Consider the following 18,462-nt stretch of genomic DNA (forward strand, 5'->3'; position numbering starts at 1 on the left):
ATGTTGAGGTAGCAATCATTGCATTGATTAGGTTGTGATCGGCTGATACAGTATTATTTGATATGTACTGGGAGAGGCATGTGGGAAAGTGGGCCCTATCCTAAGGTTCCAGGACTGGGGGAAGTAGAGGCTCTATAGTGGAGATGTGAGGTTCCTGCTGTCTTAGGGTTCCAAAAGACAATGGATAGTTAATGTTATCATCACATTATTTGGTAATTGGGTTAACTTTGAGAAGTCCTTTTGTTAGGGTTTGCTGTATAGTACTCAGTATCTTGTAAATAGCTGTGCCACTGGTTGCCTCTGATCTACTTGGTCTAGGCTTCTGAGAGACTCTGCATAGCAAATACACATAACCTATATATTAAGAAGACAAGTATGTGTTTTAAAAACTTTGAGACATACAATTAATATTCCCCCTCTCATATTAATTAGCTAGTGATTTATATGACTACACTTTACTAGGAATGTACATAAAAGCCATTCCCACCACCAAAAGACTGTGTACCATCCCACCCACCCACCCCCACCGGCCCAGGAAGCCGCATGTCTACCCCTCAACACAGGGTTTTCAATTTGGTGCCCTACTTTCAATTTAGTCAGATCCTGCTTTGAGTTTCCCTTTCAGATCTTCTTCCTCAACTTCTGTTGATGAGTGGGATCATCCCATACTCATCTTTATCTTTCTGACTTAGCTCACTTAACATAATTCCGTCTAACTTAACATAACTTAACATAACTCTGTCCAAGATGGGTCAGAGAAGGTGGGTTCATTGTTCTTGATAGCTGCATAATATTCCATTGTGTACATATACCACAGCTTTCTCAGCCACTCATCTGTTGTTGGGCACCTGGTTTTCTTCCAGGTTTTAGCTATTATGAATTGTGCTGCTATGAACATAGGAGTACACACCTCTTTTTGGTTGGGTGTTATGGAGTCCTTGGGGTATAACCCCAGGAGAGGAATTATTGGGTCATATGGAAGGTCCATGTCTAGTATTCTGAGAGTTTTCCAGACTGCTCTCCACAGAGGCTGAACCAATTTACATTCCCACCAGCAATGCAAAAGGGTTCCTCTGTCCCCACAGCCTCTCCAGCATTTATTGCTGCTGTCCTTTTTGATGTATGCCATTCTTACAGGAGTGAGGTGGTATCTCAATGTTGTCTTAATTTGCATTTCTCTGACAATCAGTGACCTAGAGCAGTTTTTCATATGTTTGTTAGCCTTTTGGATCTCCTCTGTAGTGAATGTTTTGTTCATATCCTCTGCCCATTTTTGGATGGAGTCATTTGCTTTTTTGGTGCTAAGTTTGCTGAGCTCTTTATATATTTTGGTGATTAGTTTCTTTTCTGATGTATGGCATGTGAAGATCTTCTCCCATTCTGTGAGGGGTCTCTTTGTTTGTGTGATAGTTTCTTTGGATGTGCAGAAGCTTTTCAATTTGATGTAGTCCCATCGGTTTGTTTCTGCTTTAATCTTTTTTGCAATTGGGTTTATTTCATCAAAGATGTCCTTGAGGTGTAGGTGGGAAAGTGTTTTACCAATGTTTTCCTCTAAGTATTTGATTGTTTCTGGTCTAACATCCAGGTCTTTGATCCAATTGGAGTTGATATTTGTTTCTGGCAAGATAAAGTGGTTCAATGAGTACCACCTCAGCATGCTTCACTGCAGAATGTGTCCAGAGACATCAAGTGTGGAATGTCAACCCTCCAGCATCATCACTCAGGTGAGACCTTTCCTTTCTTATAGACTCCTTATTTCTATTTCAGGTGTTTCACTTCCTAACAAGCCTCAAAGCCTAGATATAGACCAGGTCTCATGAGATACGGCAGATATACACATGTATCCATAAATTAGGGCAAAATATATACCTGAAAAGAGTGCACAATAGTTTGCAATGAGTCAGTAAATGAAGCAAGCAAGTACAAAGACATAAAAAGACACTTTAAAGTACCTAATGAAATAGTTTCTGCTTAGACCTAGATACCCATCTCACCTACTTCCTATTACACTTCCATCAGTTACTCCAAAGCTAACCTTATTAATGTAAGGACTACAAAAGCTAAATAATAACATACTCTATCTACCACCTGAAGAAGATGTGTTCTGAAGTTGGTGCAGCTCAGAATGTTTCTACTGATGACCACAGAATGGAACTTTGGACCTACAGGGATGCAGAGGTTAAATAGGCTCCTATGCTGAATATGGGCCCCAGATTAAATAAGTGGGGTTTATAGTCAACAATATTTATACACTTTTCCCATATTTGGAAGCTACTTTCTCCCCTGATCCAGCTTTCTAACCATTTTTCCAGCCATGACATCATCTCCCTAGCCAGTAACTTGGGTCCACCTGCACATCTGATGTCAGGCTCAGGCAAAAACTAAGTCATGGGTCCTATGGAATATACCTAAAGCAGACCTACTAGTTATTTCCAAAATGGAGACCCCAAATCTTCATCTGCAATATTCCAGCCTTTAGCTTCATGATTAATCAACAATTTGTATAGCTTTATATGTTAACTCTTCTTCAGCCACCAGCTTACAGATGCAACCATCATGCCAACCTGACTTCCCTGGACAGAGGACCCCACCAATATGTCCTGGAGCTCCACTTCCTCAGAGTCCTACTCTACTAGGTAAAGAGAGAGACAAGTTGGGAGTATGAATCGACCTGTCAATGTTCATGTTCAGTGGGGAAGCAATTACAGAAGCCAGATCTTCCACCTTCTGCATCCCATAATGACTCTGGGTCCATATTCCCATGGGGTTAAAGAATAGAAAAGCTACCAGGGGAGGGGATATGGAGCTCTAGTGGTAGAAACTGTATCCCTCTTATCCTATGGTCTTGTCAGTGTTTTCATTTTATAAATAAATAAATAATCAAGTGAGACGGCTGGTGGTTGGTTGCTCTTACCTATTAGATTCACATATTCACAGTAGATTCACAGATGACTGTGATTGAGGATCTGGGTTCAAGTCATGGGCCTTCACCTGTGGGGGGGATGCTTCACAGGTAGTAGAGCAGTGTTCCAGGTGTCTCTCCTCTCTCTTTCCATCTCCCTTTCTCCCTATCTTTCTATGTCTTTCACCCTCTACAAAAAAGAAAATGGCCAGTAGAAATGGTGGAATCATGCAGGTATCAAGCCCCAAATATAACTCTGGTAAAAGAGAGATAGAGTAAGTTAAGGGAGCACCATACCCCTCTTATATTGAAGGAACTAGGAAAGAAGATAGATGACAGATTGGAAGGTACATTTCTGAGATGATTTGCCTTGGTAACTCATCACTATACTATAAGGGACACAAGTGCATGGTGGCTATCAGCAGGGGCTCTGGGGGTTAGATGAACTTAATCTTACTCCTGACTGTCAAATGGTTATTTGCATAACCTTAGTTGTGTTACTGAACCTCTCTGAATTTCTGAACTACGTCCATACCAAGTCTAAAATGGTAATAACACCTCCCTCATAGTTTAATGTTACTCTCCATAAAGCACTTAATATTACATAAATATATTTTAAATAAAAGAAAAATTTATCTCTGTGCAAATTTATGAGAATGATATTTTAGTAAATACAATTTACCTGCTATTTTATAAGATAAAAAAAGCATTTTTAAATGGCTAAATATTTTGTTTTAGAAGTTAGTTTTACATACAAAGAGCCATTAAATTTAGATTGTAATATAAAAAAAAAAAGCATTGAACTGTTTGGTCTAGTAGAATTTTTAATAGAAAATTTGAACATGTTTTTAAAGTTTAAAATTGTAATAGTCTACTTATGTGCTAAGTAAATAGAATGCAGTTGTAAGGAGTCATTTTAATTACAAACATCAGTCTTACCCTTTTTGCCTTGTATTCTGATATTGTTATCTGCTTATATGATTGTAAAAAATCTGACTAGAATTTAGAACTTCTACAGAAAGCAAAGTAATTTCTAGTACAAATAAAGAGATTTTTGTTTTGAAGTTTAAGATTTCAAAAACCAGTGATGTTGACAACTCTGACAATTCTTTATGAAAGAAAGTGAGTAGAATTGCAGTCATATTAGAAGTTTTTTTTTTTTCTCTAAAAACTTCCCTTTCTATTCTGCTTGTTTAAATCTCAGTAACTATGTTGGTTCACATAAAAAGAAAACTATTCTGAAATCATATTTGAATGGAGTCAGACTTACAGTATTCATTACATGGCATCCTTATTATCATTCTCCCAACCATTTAATCTTTAACTTTAAATAATCCTTCAGAATCATTTGGAACATAAGAATGTACTTCTTGTTCAAAGAAGTAGGAAGAGTACATTTTAATAGGATTTATGTCAAAGACCTGCAAGATAGCTCATCTGGAAGGGTCTCTGTTTTGCCATGGTTAAACTCAGGGAGGGAGCCTAATGATGTCTCATCCAGTAGAGCATATCATCGTGAGCAACAATTAAGATTTCAGCCCCCTCACCACTACATGGGAGCACCTGTACTCACCAGGGAGGAAACTTTATAAGACATTCTCTCCACTCTCTGTATCTTACCATCTATCCATAAAAAGCAAGCAAACAAACAAATAAACAAAAACCTGCCAGGGTAGTGGAGTTGTGCAGATATCAAGCTCCAGAAACACACCTGGTGTCAACTAAATCAATTTATTTATTTATTTTTAATTTAAAAGATCCTAACGAAAGGTTTTGCATTATGCCTCTGATGATGTCCTGGTGACAACAACAGCAAAAACATTTAATTTTGTTTGAAAAAAAATCTTAAAGATAATCTGGTAGCTCAAAAGATCTGGGAAAAGCTTTTGATGAGTAAAAAATGGCAAAATTTTACTGAAACTATGAATTGAGTTGAGCAGTATAAACCAAACAACACAAGTTTTCTTTCGCAATAATGTAAAGAGTAAATTACAATAAATGTATGCATTACATTAAAACCTACAGTCACTGGAATCCTGAAAAGGCCAAAATATAACCACCATCACTCAGAAATTGTGTTTTTACAATTGACTTTTTGTTTTTCTAGCCTACATACAAATGACAAACACAAGATAAAACTGGAGATTGCTTTTTCTCCGCAGACGAAAAATAAACTTGTTAACAAAAAGAATTGAGGAGGTCTGGCAGTAGCGCAGCAGGTTAGGCACACATGGCATGAAATGCAAGGACCCGCCTAAAGAGCCTGGTTTGAGCTCCCAGCTCCCCACCTGCAGAGTGGTTGCCACACGAGCAGTGAAGCAGGTCTGCAGGTGTCTTTCTCTCCCCCCCTGTCTTCCCCTCCTCTCTTGATTTCTCTCTGTCCTACCCAACAACGAAATCAATAACAACAACAATAATAACCGTAACGATAGAACAACCAGGGCAACAAAAAGAAAAAAAAAAAAAAACCTCCCGGGGTCGCGCAGTAGAGCAGTGGGTTAAGCGCACATTGCAGGCAAAGCACAAGGACCAGCGTAAGGCTCCCGTTTCAAGCCTCTAGCTTGCAAGGGGGTCGCTTCACAAACAGTGAAGCAAGTCTTCAGGTGTCTTTCTCTCCCCCTCTGTCTGCCCCACCTCTCTCTATTTGTCTCTGGCCTGTCCAACAACAATAACATCAATAACAACAACAACAATATTAACCACAACAATGATTAAAAAAAAAACATAGACAAAAAAAAAGCCTCCAGGAGCAGTGGATTAGCAGTGCAGGCATTGAGCCCCAGCAATAACGCTGGAGGCAAACTAACAAACAAAAAAGGTTCAATAAGTGACCTAAACCCTAGGAATGTCATTTTCATCATAAATAAATGTGTAATAGAAGCCCAATAATGCTGTCATTATAGTCAGTAACAATTGATGTGACGTATTAAGAAAAAAAATGGAAATTATAGTCAATAACCTGAGTTAGTTCTAGTATTATTCTTCTATAAAACTCTATTACCAATTCTTTCCTTTGTTTTTTTAATCCATGTCCATATTTCTTTCCTTTTTTAAAAATCTATGCCCTGGATTCAAAACCAATTCTGAATATAATTTTCAACCTTTTACTTTAAGATTTCTTTATTCACTTTCAAGAAACAGAGAAATGGAGAAACAGAGACCGAGAAAACAGGATTGTTCAGCTCTGATTTATAGTGGGGACGGGATTGAACTTGGGACATACGGGGGTTTGCATGCTAGTCTGTGGTATGAGTGCTAAGACAGCTCTCCCGTCTCCTACTCATTTCTAATCATTCCAATCTCTTTAGCATACTTAAACTGGGTTTGATTTTTTTATGATTTTTTTTTCTCTTTGAGCCCTTGAGAACTCACATATATACTATTACACCACTCTCAGGTTGCTTTTTATTTTCCATTTTTCATTACTTCAGACGTGCCGAGAGATGGAGGGAGAGGCAAAGACACAGAGAAAGGGAGAGAAACCACAGAAATGTTATAACATCCACAAAGCTTCTCCTGGATGTGTCTCAGAACTTTTGGCATGGATAGGCACATGCTCTACTTGGTGAACTACCTCCTGACCCCTTCCGTTAAATGCTATGGAATCACACAAACAACTAATCATACTTAAAAAAAAAAAAACTGCTTTCAAATGTTTTTCAATAATAGTAGTGAAACATCTCTGAGCGCTAGCTCTAGCTGGAAAATTTGGAATTCAGCAAGAAAAATAAAGATGTAAAAATGACAGAGAAGGAAGGAAACCAACAACCACCAAGACTAGCTAATAGTCTCAGATATCTTACTGATTCAGCTAACCTAACCTTTAAATAGAGTCAGAGGTGGCAAGGCAATTGGGAATATAAAACATGCTCCAGACCAATGATGTTTTATTAGATTTGTAGTCTTCCATATTTTTTCATGTATTTTAAAGAAAGTACCTTGTGGCAAAAAGAGAATGGATAGATGACAGAAAATATAGTAGCATTTTTTCCCTATCTGTGCATCTTCAGATAAGAGACGGGTCTCTGGGGTGTCAGATGGCAGAGCAACGGGTCAAGTACACATGGCACAAAGTGCAAGGACCAGTGTAAGAATCACGGTTTGAGCCCCCCAGCTCCCCACCTGCAGAGGGGTCACTTCCCTCCTCTCTGTCTTCTCCTCCTCTCTTGATTTCTCTCTGTCATATCCAACAAGGACAGCAATAACAACAACAAAATGACAACAATGAGGATAAACAACAAGGACAACAAAAAGGGAAAAACTAGCCTCCAGGAGCAGTGGATTCGTAGTGCAGGCACTGAGCCCCAATGATAACGCTGGAGGCATAAAAAGAGAGATGAGTCTCTGATTTAATAGTCTAAGTGCTAATTGTTGAAGGCAGATAATGTGACAGCATCTATTGGATTTTTGCTTGGGTCTCTAATTCTAGAGTAGTCTAATACATACTGAGTGCTAACAAGTACATAAGTAAAGGCACTGCATGGCCTCCGAATTCCCACAAAAGATATTAAATAAATGATCCTATATGTCTTTTCCTAGTTCATATTCATAGCATTCTTATCCCTTGATACAGGCTAGACTTTCTTTTTTTAAATTTTTTAATATAGTTATAAAATGAAAACAGTGACAACAAGACTATAGGATAAGAGGGGTATAACCCCCACCACCAGAGCTCCGTATCCCATCCTCTCTCCTGGTAGCTTTCCTATTCTTTAATCCCAGGGGAATATGAGTGCAGGTCATTATGGGGTGCAGAAGGTGGAAGGTCTGTCTTCTGTAATTCCTTCCCTGCTGAACATGGGCATTGACAGGTCGATCCATACTCCCAGCCTGTCTCTCTTTCTATAGTGGGGCAGGGCTCTGAAGAAACAAGAGAGTTCCAGGACATATTGGTGGGGTTGTCTGCCCAGGGAAGTCTATTTGGTATCATGGTAGCATCTGGAACCTGGTGGCTCAGGCAAGACTGAGGCCCCTCCAGGCTAGATTTTCATTTTGTTTAAATATTTTTATAAATTTCCCTTTTATTGTTGCTCTTGTTGATTTTTATTGTTGTAGTTATTATTGTTGTTGTTATTGATGTTGTCATTGTTAGATAGGACAGAGAGAAATGGAGAGAGGAGAGGAGACAGAGAGGGGGAGAGAAAGACAGACACCTGTAGACCTGCTTCACCGCCTGTGAAGCGACTCCCCTGTAGTTGGGGTGCCAGGGACTCGAACCGGGATCCTTACGCTGATCCTTGCTCTTTGCGCCATGTGTGCTTAACCCTCTGCACTACTGCCAGATCCCCCAGGCTAGACTTCCTATACCATATTTAACTCCACTTCCATTTAGGTCTTAAGTCTTTATATCCTATGTTTACATTTTAAACATGATTTTGTTCATAAAACAATTTTACAATAACTAAATATAGCCTTGTTCCAGTTTAAAACTCTTTTATATAACAGTCCAAGAGAGATAAATTCTGTAGGAAAATTGGTTCCTTATCACGATCTACAATATATATAACTTAGGAAACCAGAACGGATTGCTCATAAGTTAGAACTTATTTTTTAAAATTTTTATAAAAAGTGAAACAAGTATCTAGGGAGAGAGAGAACAGAGAGACACCTACAGTACAGATCCACTGCTTATAAAGTTTCTCCCTTGACAGTGGAGACTAGGGGCTTGCACCTAGGTGCCTGTACATGGCAACGTATATATTTTACCAGGTACGCTACCACCCAGTCCATATATGAAATTATTTGATAACCAATGGCCATCATCTCCTTTTGGACCGTGCACTAATGAAAATGCAGAGAAATACATGAATGATAATTTTCTATTTTTATGGATATTGCTCCTATTCCTTCCTAGCCCAAAAATCCTGAGGTAGATGGTCTATAATTCGGAGTGGCACTAGAGGTCCATGAAGTTAATCATTTAGGATATTTCAATAAGAGAGATTACTGGCATATGCAAGGAAAAGAACTACATTGCTTGAGCTCATCCCAGAGTTACCAATAATTCTCAGGAAATCCTGCCTGCTGGAGAGCTCTGAGTAAATATCAGATCCTGGAGAAATTTTGAACATTTAATGACAAATTGAAAGCAGTTGTATGTCCCATTTAATGACAAATTGAAAGCAGTTGTATGTCCCATGGTTGCCTCTCCCGAGTTCAGAGAGATCATCACCCCATTCCTTCTTGAGTTTGATCCTTCAGATTACTTATGTCATATTTTTCTTTTCTTAAAGATTTTATTTATTTATTAATGAGAAAGGTAGGGAGAAAGAGAGAACCCTGCATCACATTTATACATGTGCTGCAAGGATCAAACTTAGGACCTCATGCTTGAGAGTTCAATGCTTAACAACTGTGCCACCTCTGGGGCCACTATTATGCCATATTTTTCTATCACTTTTATCTCCACATTAAATGAAGGGGATAATAAGTAAATGCATCAATAGAAATGAGACTGTTGACACAGATTATCTTGTTAATTTTAGAAGAATACAATCTGGGACTGGGTGGTGGCACCTCTATTTAATAATGTATGAGTTACTATGTGTGAGGATACAGTTTCAAGCTCCCAGTTCTCAACTGCAGGAGGAAGCTTTAAAAGTGATAGAGTAGTGCTGCAGCTATCTCTATTTCTCTCCTGCTTTCTCTCCCCACCTTTTTTTTCTCCTTCTTTGCTTTGTTGTCTCTATCAGGAAAAAAATAAAGAAAAAAGTCTTCTGAGTATGGTAGAATTGTGCAGGCACTGAGCTCTATGATAGCCCTGGTTAATAAAGAGAAAGAAAGAAATAGAGAGGAAAAGAAAAAGAGAAATAAATTAAAATAAATAAAAGTAGAAATTCATCTATTTCTTTGCATTTTAATCAGTGCATAAAAGAAGGGGTATAATTTGTCATGTGATGTTCACTCATCCAAATTCTATAAACCGAAAGAATGAAGCAACCCTATGTGAAATAGTAGACTCCATTAAAAGGTTGAATGTAAGAGTGATAGGAATTCCTGAGGAAGAGAACAGGATGAAGGAACAGAGGACATATTCAAGGAAATTATAACTGAGAATTATCCTCACCTGGGCAATTCTCAGTACATAAACATCCTGGAAAGAAAGTGTACACTCAGGTAACAAAATACAAAAAAACTGACACCAAGACATATCATAATGCAACTGAAAGACAGGGAAAAAAATATTGCAGGCTGCTAGGGAAGGGAATGAAGTGACACACAAAGATAGGGTTATCAGGCTTTCATCTGACTTCTCATCACAAATTCGTCTGGCAAGGAAAGAGTGGAAGAATATATTTAAAACACAAAGAGATAAGTACTGCCAGCAATGCATACTCTATACTGAAAAATTATTTTTCAGAGTAAGAAATAAAGTTATTTTCAAATACTCAATATCTAAAGCAATTACCACCATCAGTCTCACCTTGCAAGAGTTACTGAAAGGAGTCTCACAAGAAGCAATTCCACTCCTAGATATATAACTAAAAGATATTATAACATTAATTTGAAGGGATATATGCAGCCCCATGTTCATAGTGGCATCACTTACAATAGTCAAAAGTTGGAAGCAACCAATATGACCTTCAACAGATGATTGAATTAAAAAAATTATGGGACATATCTCAATGAAGTATTACACAGCAATAAAAAAGGATGATGTGTCTTTTAGGATAAAATGGATATAATTAGAGGAGATTTCCCACATATACAGAATACAGAGAATTGAACATAAAAATCTGGGAAAAAGTCAACTCATAACTTACACTATAGGAGAACTATTGTGGTTATATAATGGGATATGGGTCGGGTGGACACAGACCCTTGGTGATGGGAGCAGTGAGAGACTATACTCCTAATGGGAAAAAAAAATAGAAAGTTGAGAAACATTATACTTATACTAACAACTATATTTACTGCAAACCATTAATCCCCCCAATTAACAAAAGAAAAAAAAGCAAATACTATAAATTAGTATAAATTGATATCTATCTATATTCCAAAATACACAGTATTAAAAATAACAAGATCCTTGTGCACACACATGTGCACAAATTCACACAACAAACATACTTTCCAGTGAGCAATACAATTAACAAGCTAAGTGATGGTATGTTTGATGAAAGTAAGATATAGATCAAATACAGAAGGTAAAGAAGAGAGAGAAAAATGGAATGTCCTATCTTTGCTATTTTAGGTAGAGTGGTCAAGGAAAACCATCTTTACACAGGTGACTTTTACACAGAAACCTCTAAAAATTGAGGACAGGAGAGAAAGAAATTTCCAGGTAAATAAAGAACAAGAAGAGTAGAACTGGAATAGAATGTGTGGGAAAATAGCAGAAGAGGAAGTAGACCTTGCGGACTTGATAAGGACTGACCTTACTTGAATAATACTTAAACCAGAGGAATGACATGATCTAACTTAGGTTTCTGAAGAAGTTATCTGGGCTGAAGTAGGGATGAAATTAGAAAAAAATGCTTCAGGAAACTAATAGAGATGAAGAGAATCAAGATAATTTGGCTATGTCTTTAACCTTGGGAGAACTGTGGTAGTTATCACAGGAGAATGAGGGCACAGAACTCTTGATGGTGGGAGTGGTGTGGAACTATATACCTCTATTATCTTATATTTCAAATCACTCTTAAATCACTCATTAAGAAAAGATGATTGTCTTAGAGTAGAAAGAATAAAGCAATGTGACCTATCGTAGTATTAAGCAGGTGGAGTCAACAGATTTTTGAGAGATTTGTCATAGGGAGAAAGAAGTCAAGGAGGAAATCAAAACTTTTTATTTAAAATATGGAAGTATGGGTTATCATAAGAAAACTGTGAAGAAGATATTTATGTTTGTATTAGGAGACACAGTTGTGTGAGTTTAACATGTATATATGTGTGGGCTAAATAAGATTTTTTTTTTTTACTAGAGTTCTGCTCAGCTCTGGTTATGTAGGTACTGGGGATTAAGCCTTGAACACCTTATATGCAAGCCCTGTGCCCTGCTACAAAGAGATCTTCCTAGTCTGAGAAATTTCATTTTGGGTAAATTTTAGATATTTTTTAGAAATATAAGTTGTGACACTGAATAGGTATTTGGATATACAAGTTGTAATTTAGAAATTACATATGAGCTGAAGAAGGAGATTTGTGACTTATCAGCAAATAGAGCACTGAATCTACTGAGAGCACCAAGAATGAATGTTGATAGATAAGAATTTTTTAAATTTATTTTTTATTTATTTAAAAAAGGAGACATTAGCAAAACCATAGGATAAGAGAAGGACAACTCCACACAATTCCCACCACCAGATCTCCGTATCTCATCCCCTCCCCTGACAGCTTTCCTATTCTTTATCCCTCTGGGAGTATGGACCCAAGGTCATTATGGGATGCAGAAGGTAGAAGGTCTGGCTTCTGTAATTGTTTCCCCGATGAGCATGGGCAATAACAGGTCGATCCATACTCCTAGTCTGCCTCTCTCTTTTCCTAGTAGGGTGGGGCTCTGGGGAAGCAGAGCTCCAGGACACATCGGTGGGGTCATCTTCCAGGGAAGTCTGGTCAGCATCATGCTAGCATCTGGAATCTGTGGCTGAAAAGAGAGTTAACATACAAAGCCAAACAAATTGTTGAACAGTCATGGACCTAAAGGCTGGAATAGGTGTCTCCTATTTTGTAGGTATCTGGAATAGGTGTCTCCATTTTGTAGGTAGCTAGTAGGTATATTTTAGTTATATTCCAAAGGGCCTGTAGCTATACTAGTTACTAGTTGTTTTTTTTTTTTTTTTTCCTCTGAGCCTGAAATCTGATATGCAGGTGGATCCAAGTTATTGTCTGGGGAGGTGATGTCATGGCTGGAAAAGGGACAGAAAACTGGATCAGGGAAGAGAGTAGCTCTCAAATATGGGGCAGGGGTATAAATATTGTTGACTGTAAACCCCATCGATTTGATTTGGTCTGGGGCCCATATTCAGCTTAGGAGCCTATGTGACTTCTGCATCCCTGTAGATCTGAGCTCACATTCTGTGGTCATGAGCAGGAACTTTCCAAGCTGCCCCAATATGGACCCATCTTCCTCAAGTGTAACATAGAGTAAGTTGTCCATCCTCCCCTCGGAGAATGGAGCATTCTCTACCATTGATAAGAATTTAAGATTAAACTTCAAGACTCATCATTATTAAGAAGACAGTGAATGATACATGTAGGAAATCACGAGAGATTGGAAAGGGTCAGTCAGTGAGGTAGAAAGAATGAAAATGAGGAAATAATTTCATGTGGGAGGAGCAATCAACTATGTCAAGAAAGAATTTACCATTGTCAGCTAGGATTTGAATGCACCAGGGATGTAAGACAAAGATCAAGTTAAGCTTTTTAATCTTCAATTCCTAACTTTGAGTCAAAAGCAAAAGGTTTTGGAGAAATACCCTATTATATTATAAAATTATATATCCTACTTAAATATATAAGTCATTGGAAGGCAGCTATTCTGTGTAGCTTGTACTGAAATTCTATTGATAATTTGTTTTAAAATTGTGCCCCTAGAAGATATGATCAAAATACCCCTAGGCTTTTAAAATATTTACCAAATGAATAAATTATTTAATCAGAGAAAATGGTCTCAGTGACTCTGTTGTTAGGCATATAGTGTAGTGTTATTCCAGATAGAAAGATTACTAGGCTGAGATGGATTTTTTTGGGGGGGCTTGGGGGGGTCGTCTGTTACCATCCTACTAGGTAAAGGTCAGTTCTAGTATTTGTATGTAAATATGTACCATTTTACGTATTCAGTAATTCATGTATTAGTACATTGTTTGGGACTTAAGGAAGTTGTATTTTCAATTTTTTTTGTTTTATTTATTTATTATTGGATAAAGAGAGAAATTGAGAGAGGAAGAGGAGACAGAGAGAAAGAGACAGTCACCTGTAGCCCTACTTTATCATTCATGAATCTTTCCCCCTGCAGGTAGAAATCAGGGGCTTGAAGCCAGGTCTTTGCACACTGTAATGTATGCACTTAACCAAGTATGCTACCACCTGGCCACAGAAGCTATATTTTCAAAAGTACCCTAAAAGATCAAAATCTAAAAAAGTTATTAAGTCACATTTCTTTCCAGCAGCACATTTTAGCAATTTCCAGGGTGTATATAACCACCATTTTACAGATATAATAATTAAAATAATTTAAAATAAAAAAATTGGCTGATTTATAGACTATTCTTTCACTCACATATTAGATGCCCTTAGCTGTGTTTGTGCTAATTATGCCATTTATTTTTCTCTGTGTAATCACCTTCAAAACATCCAGGTTGTATAGAGAGAGAAAAAGGAGAAGGTAAAGTATATATGTGAAGAGAGCTAAGAGATATTGTGCAAAGTTAAAAAAGTAAGTAGTCCTAGATCATGTAGGAATGTTTCTTTTTATTTTTCATCAAAGTACAAATGCATCTAAAATGCAAGAGATTTCAATACTATGAATCAAGAAGCTGGGGGTTATAAAAAAAGGATTAGGAAAGAATAGGAGAATAATCCAATGTCACTGTGGCATTGTTAGAACTCATATTCCAACTCTTCCAAACTCCAAATTGAGCAGTTCTGACAAGGTTATCCTATAATCAGAAAATAATTAAAAGCACTTCAGATATTAAAAGACTTGATTAAATATCCCGATGCATCTTGGTTTTAAATAACAAATGTGTAATAATAGACAAATTTATAAAAATCTGTATAGAATGTGTACTGATAGGCAAATATCTTGATAAATATTGGACTGTCGTAAAATTTATGATGTATTTTTGTACTGATGTAAAAATATGTCATGACTTTTCCAACATGCGAATTCTATCTTCATCTAGCTATTTGAAGAGGCAGTCACTATACCTGTTGCCATTCTCTTAATTGTTCTTATTAAACTTTACCAAGAAGTTATCTCTGACACTAAAAATATCTTAGCCTCCATCTGCATAGTGTCCAAAAATACTACTTCTATTACCATTTACAAATAGCATACCCTCACAACATCTGGACAGTTATCACAGCATCTGGAGCAGGATTTAGCCTTTGGGTATGTAGTGACTAACAAAGATGTGGAGAAAAAGAAGCATTCACAGTTTCATATACATACATACATATGACAAAAATGTTTAGCTAAATGGCCTAAATAAATACAAAGCTCACTATTCTAGAGTATCCTCAAATCCAATTGTAAGTGTTCTTAAATCAATAGGAATTAGTTTAAGTTGTGCTTGCCCCAGTCAAAGACTGCTGTAAATCAATCTCCTTATAAATGTATACAAGTGGCTTAAAATTACATCACATGCCATGACCAACAAGTACTAGATGCCAAATCGAAATAGAGTAGATCTAATTTTCACTAGATTGTAATACGTAATACAGAAACAGGCTTTTAAAATGTCATGGGAAATAACTTCCTTGCCCATAATGCTAATATATTCTCAAAATATTTAATATACAGATCAAACAGATTAGGAATCCATGTGAGAGTACAGATTTGATTCCTCAGCATTAAAGCAAGATTCTACATATGATATGAAACGGTTATGTTTTAAAGGAATGATTGCTTACATTCTTTTAAAATATATAAAACTTATATTCCTTTATCTCTTTATTGTTGATTAAGGGAGTGACACTTAATTGAGCTTCTTGTTCTAAAGGTCTTTAAAAGAACTGAAGCTTACTGATTCTTTAATTACTATTTTCAATCCTAAATAAGAAGTGACTCTCCTAAGGTATAAGAATGTAGACACACCACCATATACTATTCTACCACAAAAGAATGAAGGGTTGTTTTTTTTTTTTTTAATTCATCAGTTACCATAATCCATCTATATTTAATTGCAGTCCTTACACTAATGTTTCACTCTACAGTATTCTCAAGAACTACAGGAAATGACAATGATATTAATTATACTCAGCACCAACTTATTGCAAATAAATGTCCTAACATGCTTAAGAGCTGAACTAGAATGTAAATCTGGATACTCACCTTCATGTTTTATAGGAATCTCAAATACCTCAAAGTTTCTGAATCTATGAATAATCTGAAAAAGTACCATACTCAGAGAACTAAATGAGACGGCTAAAGGATCACAGATAAAACATGAGTATTATTATTTTTATTAAATTAATTGTAGAGAGCCAGGTGGTGGCATACCTAGTTGAACATACAGGTTACAAAAGTAAGGACCTGAGTTCAAGCTCCCAGTTTCCACCTGTAGGGGAAAAGTTTATAAAGCTGCAAAGCAGTGCTGCAGGTCTCTCTTTCTCTCTCCCTCTCTCCCTCCATCCCTTCTTCCTTTCCTTTCTCCCTCTCCCTCTTCCCTCTTGATTTCTCTGCCTCTTTTCAATAAGTAAGAAATAAAAAATAATATTAAAATAATATAATAAACATTTAAATATGTATGATTAGAATGTATTTAGAGGAGGCCGGGTGATGGTGCACCCAGCAGGGTGTACATGTTACATTTCCCGAGGATCTTGGTGCAGGCCCCAACTCCCCACTTGTAGTATGGTAAACTTCTCTCTCTCTTCTCTATTTCCTCTTCCTTCTCAATTTATCTTTATCTCAATCCAAAATTAATTAATTAATTAAATGAAACAATACAAAGAAGGCATTTAGAAAGGAATATTCTCCAGTATATGTGTATTTAGGAAACATTAGTTAAAATCAGACATATCAAAGGACTCCCACCCTCACTCCCCTGTTAGAATTTGAGTATCTTCATAATGATTTATATTAGTCCACAGTTATCTTGATGGATTCTGAAATATTCTCTAGACATTTATACAAGGAAAGTTGGATTAACAACCAGATCTATATTTTTCTAAGCCTAAGACAAGAAAAAGTTGAGCAGGGCACATTGGATCAGGAAAACCATTTAGTTTCCAAGGAGGGTTGCCAACTCCTTTATCCCAAATATCTGCTGTGGGAAGCTAAGCTAGGGTTAACTTAAAAGGGAATTAATTCATCTTCTGTATTTCAGTAAAGAAAACAGACTTCTGCCAGGATGCTGACTGTTTAAGATGCAGAGAAATCACTAGAAATGTCTGCCTGCAGCAATCTTAGGTGTTCTCACCTGCTGGCTCTGGGGTGAGAGAAGGGAGACCAGCAGGTTCTGGTGGAAGTCTGGAAGCTGACTACTAATAATTGCTCCTGGGAGAAACTTTGATTTCCTCTAAGAAAAGGACATAAAGGAGGGGTTCAGGGAGACAGAGCAAGTGACACCTTAAAATATTTTCTATTTATTGCACCTGATTCTTTTTATTTTGCTTCCTCATTCACTGAAGCTTTGTTTTTTTCTTATCTGTTTAATTTAGGGCCAGTGTCTGTTTGTTTTTGCTGTCCTTCTTGATTTCCTGGAAGACTGACAAATAGTCTAAAGAATGTGAGTGCCTGTTTTGAATTAAGCCCACTGAGTCAAATTACTGATTACAAAGGCAGTGGTTAGGAACAAGCCAATTTTGGTTCAAGTTAGAAAGAGGCACACTAGTGGTTCCAAAGCAGCACACGGAGCAAAGAGAACATGGCTATAATCCTTGATCATTTGCAAGAAAGCAGAAATAAATTGCTTGTTTATTTAACAGCTTTTGAAAACAGCAGATAGATTGCTTTTGGTGACTAAATGTGGTTATAAGAGGTGGAACAATTGGAGTTATTTCCATAATCAGCAATTGCTGCTGCTGAAATTAGAGAGAAAAGTAGTGATAAATAAAAGAAAACATGTCTGGCAGGAAGCATTATTCAATCATAAGCTATCCCAAATGCTTAAAAATGTAGCTTATATTACACTCCTGTGAATTTATAACAACATGGAAGAAACTAGACCACTCAATTTCACAGTTCCAGGGGAAAATGAGGCTCTTTCTGGAACTTTTACTTTTTAGCAATGTGTTTGTGATGCATTCCAGATGGACAAACTTTGGAAAGTGACAGTACCCATTTATTTGTGAGAAAGAATACCGAGAGAGTGTGAATTTTCACATCTCTGTCTTCCTAAAACATAAACACCACAAATCACAGATGAATCCACTTAATTCAATTTGGGAGGATTCTTCAGGATAAAATGCCTTATCATCAATGCATCCAATCTAATTCTTCCCAGGAGTCTCTGTGAGTGGACAGGGGGTGGCACAAATTGATGAAATAAAGCTAAAGACAGTTCTTTGGATGAAGATATATAGCTGATATTTTGATATGTAGGTGACGCAAAGCTGAAATACATTGATGATATATGCTGTGAATTCAATTAAAATATAAACAAGATCTTGACAAATTGGGAACATGATCTAAATCTAATAAAGTGGTGTTTACTAGAAATAAATATTAGGACATAAACTTGGTGTCAGAAAGCCTTCAGTATAGGATAAAGGAGACATTGTGAGCATCATCTGTATTTTTTCTTTATTTTTTGTCATTGTTGGAGCTTCACTGTTTCAAGATAAATTTTTGAGAGAGAGATCGGGGGGGGGGGGGGGACAGCAGTAACATAGAAGCTTCTTCCAGTGTAGTAAGGTTTGGGCTCAAACCTGGGTTGTACTCCTGACAGTGC

This window comes from Erinaceus europaeus, chromosome 1 (assembly GCF_950295315.1).
Source record: "Erinaceus europaeus chromosome 1, mEriEur2.1, whole genome shotgun sequence".
In the NCBI taxonomy this organism is placed as follows: Eukaryota; Metazoa; Chordata; class Mammalia; order Eulipotyphla; family Erinaceidae; genus Erinaceus; species Erinaceus europaeus.